Consider the following 9,878-nt stretch of genomic DNA (forward strand, 5'->3'; position numbering starts at 1 on the left):
TCCGGGCTGTGTTCGTTGGTGTTGTGCTCCTGCTAGCAAATACGCCGGGTTGAGGGAAGGGTTCAGACTGTGCCTGGGCCCTGTGGTCTCTTCCAGGTCAGTGTATGGCATTTCCTTCCCCTTGCCACAGGCACCTGGGAGCATGTCTGCACGTGGAGAAAGACTTTCCCGTGGGAAGCCGGTTTTTGTCAAACGGGTCCCAGTGCTCTGCTCCTCTCTATTCACTCCTGCTGCCAGAAGCCCAGGGAGAATGGGAGGGCTTAGAACATGGCTGGGCACTGTGGTTTCTTCCAGAGAAGTGGAGGGCATTTGCTTTACCTTGCCACAACCACTTGGGATAGGGTCTGCACCTCAGGAAAACTGTTTCCGTGGGAAGCCGGCTTTTTGCAAAGGGGTCTCAGGGCCGTGGGCCTCGGGTGTCCTTCCGGCTCCCCAAAGCACAGGGACGAGGTGAGGGGCTTAGACCATGCCTGGGCAATGTTGTTTCTTACACCTGGGTGTGTGGCATTTTGTTGAGCTGCCTACCCCCACTTAGGTGTTCCACAGCAAGCCCCTATTGTTCGTCGGAAGCCGTTTTTGCCCCAGGAGTCTCCGGGCTGTGTTCGTTGGTGTTGTGCTCCTGCTAGCAAATACGCTGGGTTGAGGGAAGGGTTCAGACTGTGCCTGGGCCCTGTGGTCTCTTCCAGGTCAGTGTATGGCATTTCCTTCCCCTTGCCACAGGCACCTGGGAGCATGTCTGCACGTGGAGAAAGACTTTCCCGTGGGAAGCCGGTTTTTGTCAAACGGGTCCCAGTGCTCTGCTCCTCTCTATTCACTCCTGCTGCCAGAAGCCCAGGGAGAATGGGAGGGCTTAGAACATGGCTGGGCACTGTGGTTTCTTCCAGAGAAGTGGAGGGCATTGGCTTTACCTTGCCACAACCACTTGGGAGAGGGTCTGCACCTCAGGAAAACTGTTTCCGTGGGAAGCCGGCTTTTTGCAAAGGGGTCTCAGGGCCGTGGGCCTCGGGTGTCCCTCCGGCTCCCCAAAGCACAGGGACGAGGTGAGGGGCTTAGACCATGCCTGGGCAATGTTGTTTCTTACACCTGGGTGTGTGGCATTTTGTTGAGCTGCCTACCCCCACTTAGGATAGGTGTTCCACAGCAAGCCCCTATTGTTCGTCGGAAGCCGTTTTTGCCCCAGGAGTCTCCGGGCTGTGTTCGTTGGGCTTGAACTCCTGCTAGCAAAACCGCCGGGTTGAGGGAAGGGTTCAGACTGTGCCTGGGCCCTGTGGTCTCTTCCAGGTCAGTGTATGGCATTTCCTTCCCCTTGCCACAGGCACCTGGGAGCATGTCTGCACGTGGAGAAAGGCTTTCCCGTGGGAAGCCGGTTTTTGTCAAACGGGTCCCAGTGCTCTGCTCCTCTCTTTTCACTCCTGCTGCCAGAAGCCCAGGGAGGATGGGAGGGCTTAGAACATGAATGGCACTGTTGTCTCTTCCAGAGAAGTGGAGGGCATTGGCTTTACCTTGCCACAACCACTTGGGATAGGGTCTGCACCTCAGGAAAACTTTTTCCGTGGGAAGCCGGCTTTTTGCAAAGGGGTCTCAGGGCCGTGGGCCTCGGGTGTCCCTCCGGCTCCCCAAAGCACAGGGACGAGGTGAGGGGCTTAGACCATGCCTCGGCAATGTTGTTTCTTACACCTGGGTGTGTGGCATTTTGTTGAGCTGCCTACCCCCACTTAGGTGTTCCACAGCAAGCCCCTATTGTTCGTCGGAAGCCGTTTTTGCCCCAGGAGTCTCCGGGCTGTGTTCGTTGGGGTTGTGCTCCTGCTAGCAAATACGCCGGGTTGAGGGAAGGGTTCAGACTGTGCCTGGGCCCTGTGGTCTCTTCCAGGTCAGTGTATGGCATTTCCTTCCCCTTGCCACAGGCACCTGGGAGCATGTCTGCACGTGGAGAAAGACTTTCCCGTGGGAAGCCGGTTTTTGTCAAACGGGTCCCAGTGCTCTGCTCCTCTCTATTCACTCCTGCTGCCAGAAGCCCAGGGAGAATGGGAGGGCTTAGAACATGGCTGGGCACTGTGGTTTCTTCCAGAGAAGTGGAGGGCATTTGCTTTACCTTGCCACAACCACTTGGGATAGGGTCTGCACCTCAGGAAAACTGTTTCCGTGGGAAGCCGGCTTTTTGCAAAGGGGTCTCAGGGCCGTGGGCCTCGGGTGTCCTTCCGGCTCCCCAAAGCAAAGGGACGAGGTGAGGGGCTTAGACCATGCCTGGGCAATGTTGTTTCTTACACCTGGGTGTGTGGCATTTTGTTGAGCTGGCTACCCCCACTTGGGGTAGGTGTTCCACAGCAAGCACCTATTGTTCGTCAGAAGCCGTTTTTGCCCCAGGGCTCTCCGGGCTGTGTTCGTTGGGCTTGAACTCCTGCTAGCAAAACCGCCGGGTTGAGGGAAGGGTTCAGACTGTGCCTGGGCCCTGTGGTCTCTTCCAGGTCAGTGTATGGCATTTCCTTCCCCTTGCCACAGGCACCTGGAAGCATGTCTGCACGTGGAGAAAGACTTTCCCGTGGGAAGCCGGTTTTTGTCAAACGGGTCCCAGTGCTCTGCTCCTCTCTTTTCACTCCTGCTGCCAGAAGCCCAGGGAGGATGGGAGGGCTTAGAACATGGCTGGGCACTGTGGTTTCTTCCACAGAAGTGGAGGGCATTGGCTTTACCTTGCCACAACCACTTGGGAGAGGGTCTACACCTCAGGAAAACTGTCTCCGTGGGAAGCCGGCTTTTTGCAAAGGGGTCTCAGGGCCGTGGGCCTCGGGTGTCCCTCCGGCTCCCCAAAGCACAGGGACGAGGTGAGGGGCTTAGACCATGCCTGGGCAATGTTGTTTCTTACACCTGGGTGTGTGGCATTTTGTTGAGCTGGCTACCCCCACTTGGGATAGGTGTTCCACAGCAAGCACCTATTGTTCGTCGGAAGCCGTTTTTGCCCCAGGGGTCTCCGGGCTGTGTTCGTTGGGCTTGAACTCCTGCTAGCAAAACCGCCGGGTTGAGGGAAGGGTTCAGACTGTGCCTGGGCCCTGTGGTCTCTTCCAGGTCAGTGTATGGCATTTCCTTCCCCTTGCCACAGGCACCTGGGAGCATGTCTGCACGTGGAGAAAGACTTTCCCGTGGGAGGCCGGTTTTCGTCAAACGGGTCCCAGTGCAATGCTCCTCTCTTTTCACTCCTGCTGCCAGAACCCCAGGGAGGATGGGTGGGCTTAGAACATGGCTGGGCACTGGGGTTTCTTCCAGAGAAGTGGAGGGCATTTGCTTTACCTTGCCACAACCACTTGGGATAGGGTTTGCACCTCAGGAAAACTGTTTCCGTGGGAAGCCGGCTTTTTGCAAAGGGGTCTCAGGGCCGTGGGCCTCGGGTGTCCCTCCGGCTCCCCAAAGCACAGGGACGAGGTGAGGGGCTTAGACCATGCCTGGGCAATGTTGTTTCTTACACCTGGGTGTGTGGCATTTTGTTGAGCTGGCTACCCCCACTTGGGGTAGGTGTTCCACAGCAAGCACCTATTGTTCGTCAGAAGCCGTTTTTGCCCCAGGGCTCTCCGGGCTGTGTTCGTTGGGCTTGAACTCCTGCTAGCAAAACCGCCGGGTTGAGGGAAGGGTTCAGACTGTGCCTGGGCCCTGTGGTCTCTTCCAGGTCAGTGTATGGCATTTCCTTCCCCTTGCCACAGGCACCTGGGAGCATGTCTGCACGTGGAGAAAGACTTTCCCGTGGGAAGCCGGTTTTTGTCAAACGGGTCCCAGTGCTCTTCTCCTCTCTTTTCACTCCTGCTGCCAGAAGCCCAGGGAGGATGGGAGGGCTTAGAACATGGCTGGGCACTGCGGTTTCTTCCACAGAAGTGGAGGGCATTGGCTTTACCTTGCCACAACCACTTGGGAGAGGGTCTACACCTCAGGAAAACTGTCTCCGTGGGAAGCCGGCTTTTTGCAAAGGGGTCTCAGGGCCGTGGGCCTCGGGTGTCCCTCCGGCTCCCCAAAGCACAGGGACGAGGTGAGGGGCTTAGACCATGCCTGGGCAATGTTGTTTCTTACACCTGGGTGTGTGGCATTTTGTTGAGCTGGCTACCCCCACTTGGGATAGGTGTTCCACAGCAAGCACCTATTGTTCGTCGGAAGCCGTTTTTGCCCCAGGGGTCTCCGGGCTGTGTTCGTTGGGCTTGAACTCCTGCTAGCAAAACCGCCGGGTTGAGGGAAGGGTTCAGACTGTGCCTGGGCCCTGTGGTCTCTTCCAGGTCAGTGTATGGCATTTCCTTCCCCTTGCCACAGGCACCTGGGAGCATGTCTGCACGTGGAGAAAGGCTTTCCCGTGGGAAGCCGGTTTTTGTCAAACGAGTCCCAGTGCTCTGCTCCTCTCTTTTCACTCCTGCTCCCAGAAGCCCAGGGAGGATGGGAGGGCTTAGAACATGGCTGGGCACTGTGGTTTCTTCCAGAGAAGTGGAGGGCATTTGCTTTACCTTGCCACAACCACTTGGGATAGGGTCTGCACCTCAGGAAAACTGTCTCCGTGGGAAGCCGGCTTTTTGCAAAGGGGTCTCAGGGCCGTGGGCCTCGGGTGTCGCTCCGGCTCCCCAAAGCACAGGGACGAGGTGAGGGGCTTAGACCATGCCTGGGCAATGTTGTTTCTTACACCTGGGTGTGTGGCATTTTGTTGAGCTGGCTAACCCCACTTGGGATAGGTGTTCCACAGCAAGCACCTATTGTTCGTCGGAAGCCGTTTTTGCCCCAGGGGTCTCCGGGCTGTGTTCGTTGGGGTTGAACTCCTGCTAGCAAAACCGCCGGGTTGAGGGAAGGGTTCAGACTGTGCCTGGGCCCTGTGGTCTCTACCAGGTCAGTGTATGGCATTTCCTTCCCCTTGCCACAGGCACCTGGGAGCATGTGTGCTCGTGGAGAAAGACTTTCCCGTGGGAAGCCGGTTTTTGTCAAACGGGTCCCAGTGCTCTGCTCCGCTCTATTCACTCCTGCTGCCAGAAGCCCAGGGAGAATGGGAGGGCTTAGAACATGGCTGGGCACTGTGGTTTCTTCCACAGAAGTGGAGGGCATTGGCTTTACCTTGCCACAACCACTTGGGAGAGGGTCTACACCTCAGGAAAACTGTCTCCGTGGGAAGCCGGCTTTTTGCAAAGGGGTCTCAGGGCCGTGGGCCTCGGGTGTCCCTCCGGCTCCCCAAAGCACAGGGACGAGGTGAGGGGCTTAGACCATGCCTGGGCAATGTTATTTCTTACACCTGGGTGTGTGGCATTTTGTTGAGCTGGCTACCCCCACTTGGGATAGGTGTTCCACAGCAAGCACCTATTGTTCGTCGGAAGCCGTTTTTGCCCCAGGGGTCTCCGGGCTGTGTTCGTTGGGCTTGAACTCCTGCTAGCAAAACCGCCGGGTTGAGGGAAGGGTTCAGACTGTGCCTGGGCCCTGTGGTCTCTTCCAGGTCAGTGTATGGCATTTCCTTCCCCTTGCCACAGGCACCTGGGAGCATGTCTGCACGTGGAGAAAGACTTTCCCGTGGGAAGCCGGTTTTTGTCAAACGGGTCCCAGTGCTCTGCTCCTCTCTTTTCACTCCTGCTGCCAGAAGCCCAGGGAGGATGGGAGGGCTTAGAACATGGCTGGGCACTGTGGTTTCTTCCACAGAAGTGGAGGGCATTGGCTTTACCTTGCCACAACCACTTGGGAGAGGGTCTACACCTCAGGAAAACTGTCTCCGTGGGAAGCCGGCTTTTTGCAAAGGGGTCTCAGGGCCGTGGGCCTCGGGTGTCCCTCCGGCTCCCCAAAGCACAGGGACGAGGTGAGGGGCTTAGACCATGCCTGGGCAATGTTGTTTCTTACACCTGGGTGTGTGGCATTTTGTTGAGCTGGCTACCCCCACTTGGGATAGGTGTTCCACAGCAAGCACCTATTGTTCGTCGGAAGCCGTTTTTGCCCCAGGGGTCTCCGGGCTGTGTTCGTTGGGGTTGAACTCCTGCTAGCAAAACCGCCGGGTTGAGGGAAGGGTTCAGGCAGTGCCTGGGCCCTGTGGTCTCTTCCAGGTCAGTGTATGGCATTTCCTTCCCCTTGCCACAGGCACCTGGGAGCATGTCTGCACGTGGAGAAAGACTTTCCCGTGGGAGGCCGGTTTTCGTCAAACGGGTCCCAGTGCAATGCTCCTCTCTTTTCACTCCTGCTGCCAGAAGCCCAGGGAGGATGGGAGGGCTTAGAACATGGCTGGGCACTGTGGTTTCTTCCAGAGAAGTGGAGGGCATTGGCTTTACCTTGCCACAACCACTTGGGATAGGGTCTGCACCTCAGGAAAACTGTTTCCGTGGGAAGCCGGCTTTTTGCAAAGGGGTCTCAGGGCCGTGGGCCTCGGGTGTCCCTCCGGCTCCCCAAAGCACAGGGACGAGGTGAGGGGCTTAGAACATGCCTGGGCAATGTTGTTTCTTACACCTGGGTGTGTGGCATTTTGTTGAGCTGGCTACCCCCACTTGGGATAGGTGTTCCACAGCAAGCACCTATTGTTCGTCGGAAGCCGTTTTTGCCCCAGGGCTCTCCGGGCTGTGTTCGTTGGGCTTGAACTCCTGCTAGCAAAACCGCCGGGTTGAGGGAAGGGTTCAGACTGTGCCTGGGCCCTGTGGTCTCTTCCAGGTCAGTGTATGGCATTTCCTTCCCCTTGCCACAGGCACCTGGGAGCATGTCTGCACGTGGAGAAAGGCTTTCCCGTGGGAAGCCGGTTTTTGTCAAACGAGTCCCAGTGCTCTGCTCCTCTCTTTTCACTCCTGCTGCCAGAAGCCCAGGGAGGATGGGAGGGCTTAGAACATGGCTGGGCACTGTGGTTTCTTCCAGAGAAGTGGAGGGCATTTGCTTTACCTTGCCACAACCACTTGGGATAGGGTCTGCACCTCAGGAAAACTGTTTCCGTGGGAAGCCGGCTTTTTGCAAAGGGGTCTCAGGGCCGTGGGCCTCGGGTGTCCCTCCGGCTCCCCAAAGCACAGGGACGAGGTGAGGGGCTTAGACCATGCCTGGGCAATGTTGTTTCTTACACCTGGGTGTGTGGCATTTTGTTGAGCTGGCTAACCCCACTTGGGATAGGTGTTTCACAGCAAGCACCTATTGTTCGTCGGAAGCCGTTTTTGCCCCAGGGGTCTCCGGGCTGTGTTCGTTGGCCTTGAACTCCTGCTAGCAAAACCGCCGGGTTGAGGGAAGGGTTCAGACTGTGCCTGGGCCCTGTGGTCTCTACCAGGTCAGTGTATGGCATTTCCTTCCCCTTGCCACAGGCACCTGGGAGCATGTCTGCACGTGGAGAAAGACTTTCCCGTGGGAGGCCGGTTTTCGTCAAACGGGTCCCAGTGCAATGCTCCTCTCTTTTCACTCCTGCTGCCAGAAGACAAGGGAGGATGGGTGGGCTTAGAACATGGCTGGGCACTGGGGTTTCTTCCACAGAAGTGGAGGGCATTTGCTTTACCTTGCCACAACCACTTGGAATAGGGTTTGCACCTCAGGAAAACTGTTTCCGTGGGAAGCCGGCTTTTTGCAAAGGGGTCTCAGGGCCGTGGGCCTCGGCTGTCCCTCCGGCTCCCCAAAGCACAGGGACGAGGTGAGGGGCTTAGACCATGCCTGGGCAATGTTGTTTCTTACACCTGGGTGTGTGGCATTTTGTTGAGCTGGCTACCCCCACTTGGGGTAGGTGTTCCACAGCAAGCACCTATTGTTCGTCGGAAGCCGTTTTTGCCCCAGGGGTCTCCGGGCTGTGTTCGTTGGGCTTGAACTCCTGCTAGCAAAACCGCCGGGTTGAGGGAAGGGTTCAGACTGTGCCTGGGCCCTGTGGTCTCTTCCAGGTCAGTGTATGGCATTTCCTTCCCCTTGCCACAGGCACCTGGGAGCATGTCTGCACGTGGAGAAAGGCTTTCCCGTGGGAAGCCGGTTTTTGTCAAACGAGTCCCAGTGCTCTGCTCCTCTCTTTTCACTCCTGCTGCCAGAAGCCCAGGGAGGATGGGAGGGCTTAGAACATGGCTGGGCACTGGGGTTTGTTCCAGAGAAGTGGAGGGCATTTGCTTTACCTTGCCACAACCACTTGGGATAGGGTCTGCACCTCAGGAAAACTTTTTCCGTGGGAAGCCGGCTTTTTGCAAAGGGGTCTCAGGGCCGTGGGCCTCGGGTGTCCCTCCGGCTCCCCAAAGCACAGGGACGAGGTGAGGGGCTTAGACCATGCCTGGGCAATGTTGTTTCTTACACCTGGGTGTGTGGCATTTTGTTGAGCTGCCTACCCCCACTTAGGTGTTCCACAGCAAGCCCCTATTGTTCGTCGGAAGCCGTTTTTGCCCCAGGAGTCTCCGGGCTGTCTTCGTTGGGGTTGTGCTCCTGCTAGCAAAACCGCCGGGTTGAGGGAAGGGTTCAGACTGTGCCTGGGCCCTGTGGTCTCTTCCAGGTCAGTGTATGGCATTTCCTTCCCCTTGCCACAGGCACCTGGGAGCATGTCTGCACGTGGAGAAAGACTTTCCCGTGGGAAGCCGGTTTTTGTCAAACGGGTCCCAGTGCTCTGCTCCTCTCTATTCACTCCTGCTGCCAGAAGCCCAGGGAGGATGGGAGGGCTTAGAACATGGCTGGGCACTGTGGTTTCTTCCACAGAAGTGGTGGGCATTGGCTTTACCTTGCCACAACCACTTGGGATAGGGTCTGCACCTCAGGAAAACTGTTTCCGTGGGAAGCCGGCTTTTTGCAAAGGGGTCTCAGGGCCGTGGGCCTCGGGTGTCCTTCCGGCTCCCCAAAGCACAGGGACGAGGTGAGGGGCTTAGACCATGCCTGGGCAATGTTGTTTCTTACACCTGGGTGTGTGGCATTTTGTTGAGCTGGCTACCCCCACTTGGGGTAGGTGTTCCACAGCAAGCACCTATTGTTCGTCAGAAGCCGTTTTTGCCCCAGGGCTCTCCGGGCTGTGTTCGTTGGGCTTGAACTCCTGCTAGCAAAACCGCCGGGTTGAGGGAAGGGTTCAGACTGTGCCTGGGCCCTGTGGTCTCTTCCAGGTCAGTGTATGGCATTTCCTTCCCCTTGCCACAGGCACCTGGGAGCATGTCTGCACGTGGAGAAAGACTTTCCCGTGGGAAGCCGGTTTTTGTCAAACGGGTCCCAGTGCTCTGCTCCGCTCTATTCACTCCTGCTGCCAGAAGCCCAGGGAGAATGGGAGGGCTTAGAACATGGCTGGGCACTGTGGTTTCTTCCAGAGAAGTGGAGGGCATTTGCTTTACCTTGCCACAACCACTTGGGATAGGGTCTGCACCTCAGGAAAACTGTTTCCGTGGGAAGCCGGCTTTTTGCAAAGGGGTCTCAGGGCCGTGGGCCTCGGGTGTCCCTCCGGCTCCCCAAAGCACAGGGACGAGGTGAGGGGCTTAGACCATGCCTGGGGAATGTTATTTCTTACACCTGGGTGTGTGGCATTTTGTTGAGCTGGCTACCCCGACTTGGGATAGGTGTTCCACAGCAAGCACCTATTGTTCGTCGGAAGCCGTTTTTGCCCCAGGGCTCTCCGGGCTGTGTTCGTTGGGCTTGAACTCCTGCTAGCAAAACCGCCGGGTTGAGGGAAGGGTTCAGACTGTGCCTGGGCCCTGTGGTCTCTTCCAGGTCAGTGTATGGCATTTCCTTCCCCTTGCCACAGGCACCTGGGAGCATGTCTGCACGTGGAGAAAGACTTTCCCGTGGGAAGCCGGTTTTTGTCAAACGGGTCCCAGTGCTCTGCTCCTCTCTTTTCACTCCTGCTGCCAGAAGCCCAGGGAGGATGGGAGGGCTTAGAACATGGCTGGGCACTGTGGTTTCTTCCACAGAAGTGGAGGGCATTGGCTTTACCTTGCCACAACCACTTGGGAGAGGGTCTACACCTCAGGAAAACTGTCTCCGTGGGA

This window comes from Ursus americanus, unplaced genomic scaffold (genome assembly GCF_024610735.1).
Source record: "Ursus americanus isolate L20-20 unplaced genomic scaffold, mUrsAme1.1.p SCAF_45, whole genome shotgun sequence".
Taxonomy (NCBI): domain Eukaryota; kingdom Metazoa; phylum Chordata; class Mammalia; order Carnivora; family Ursidae; genus Ursus; species Ursus americanus.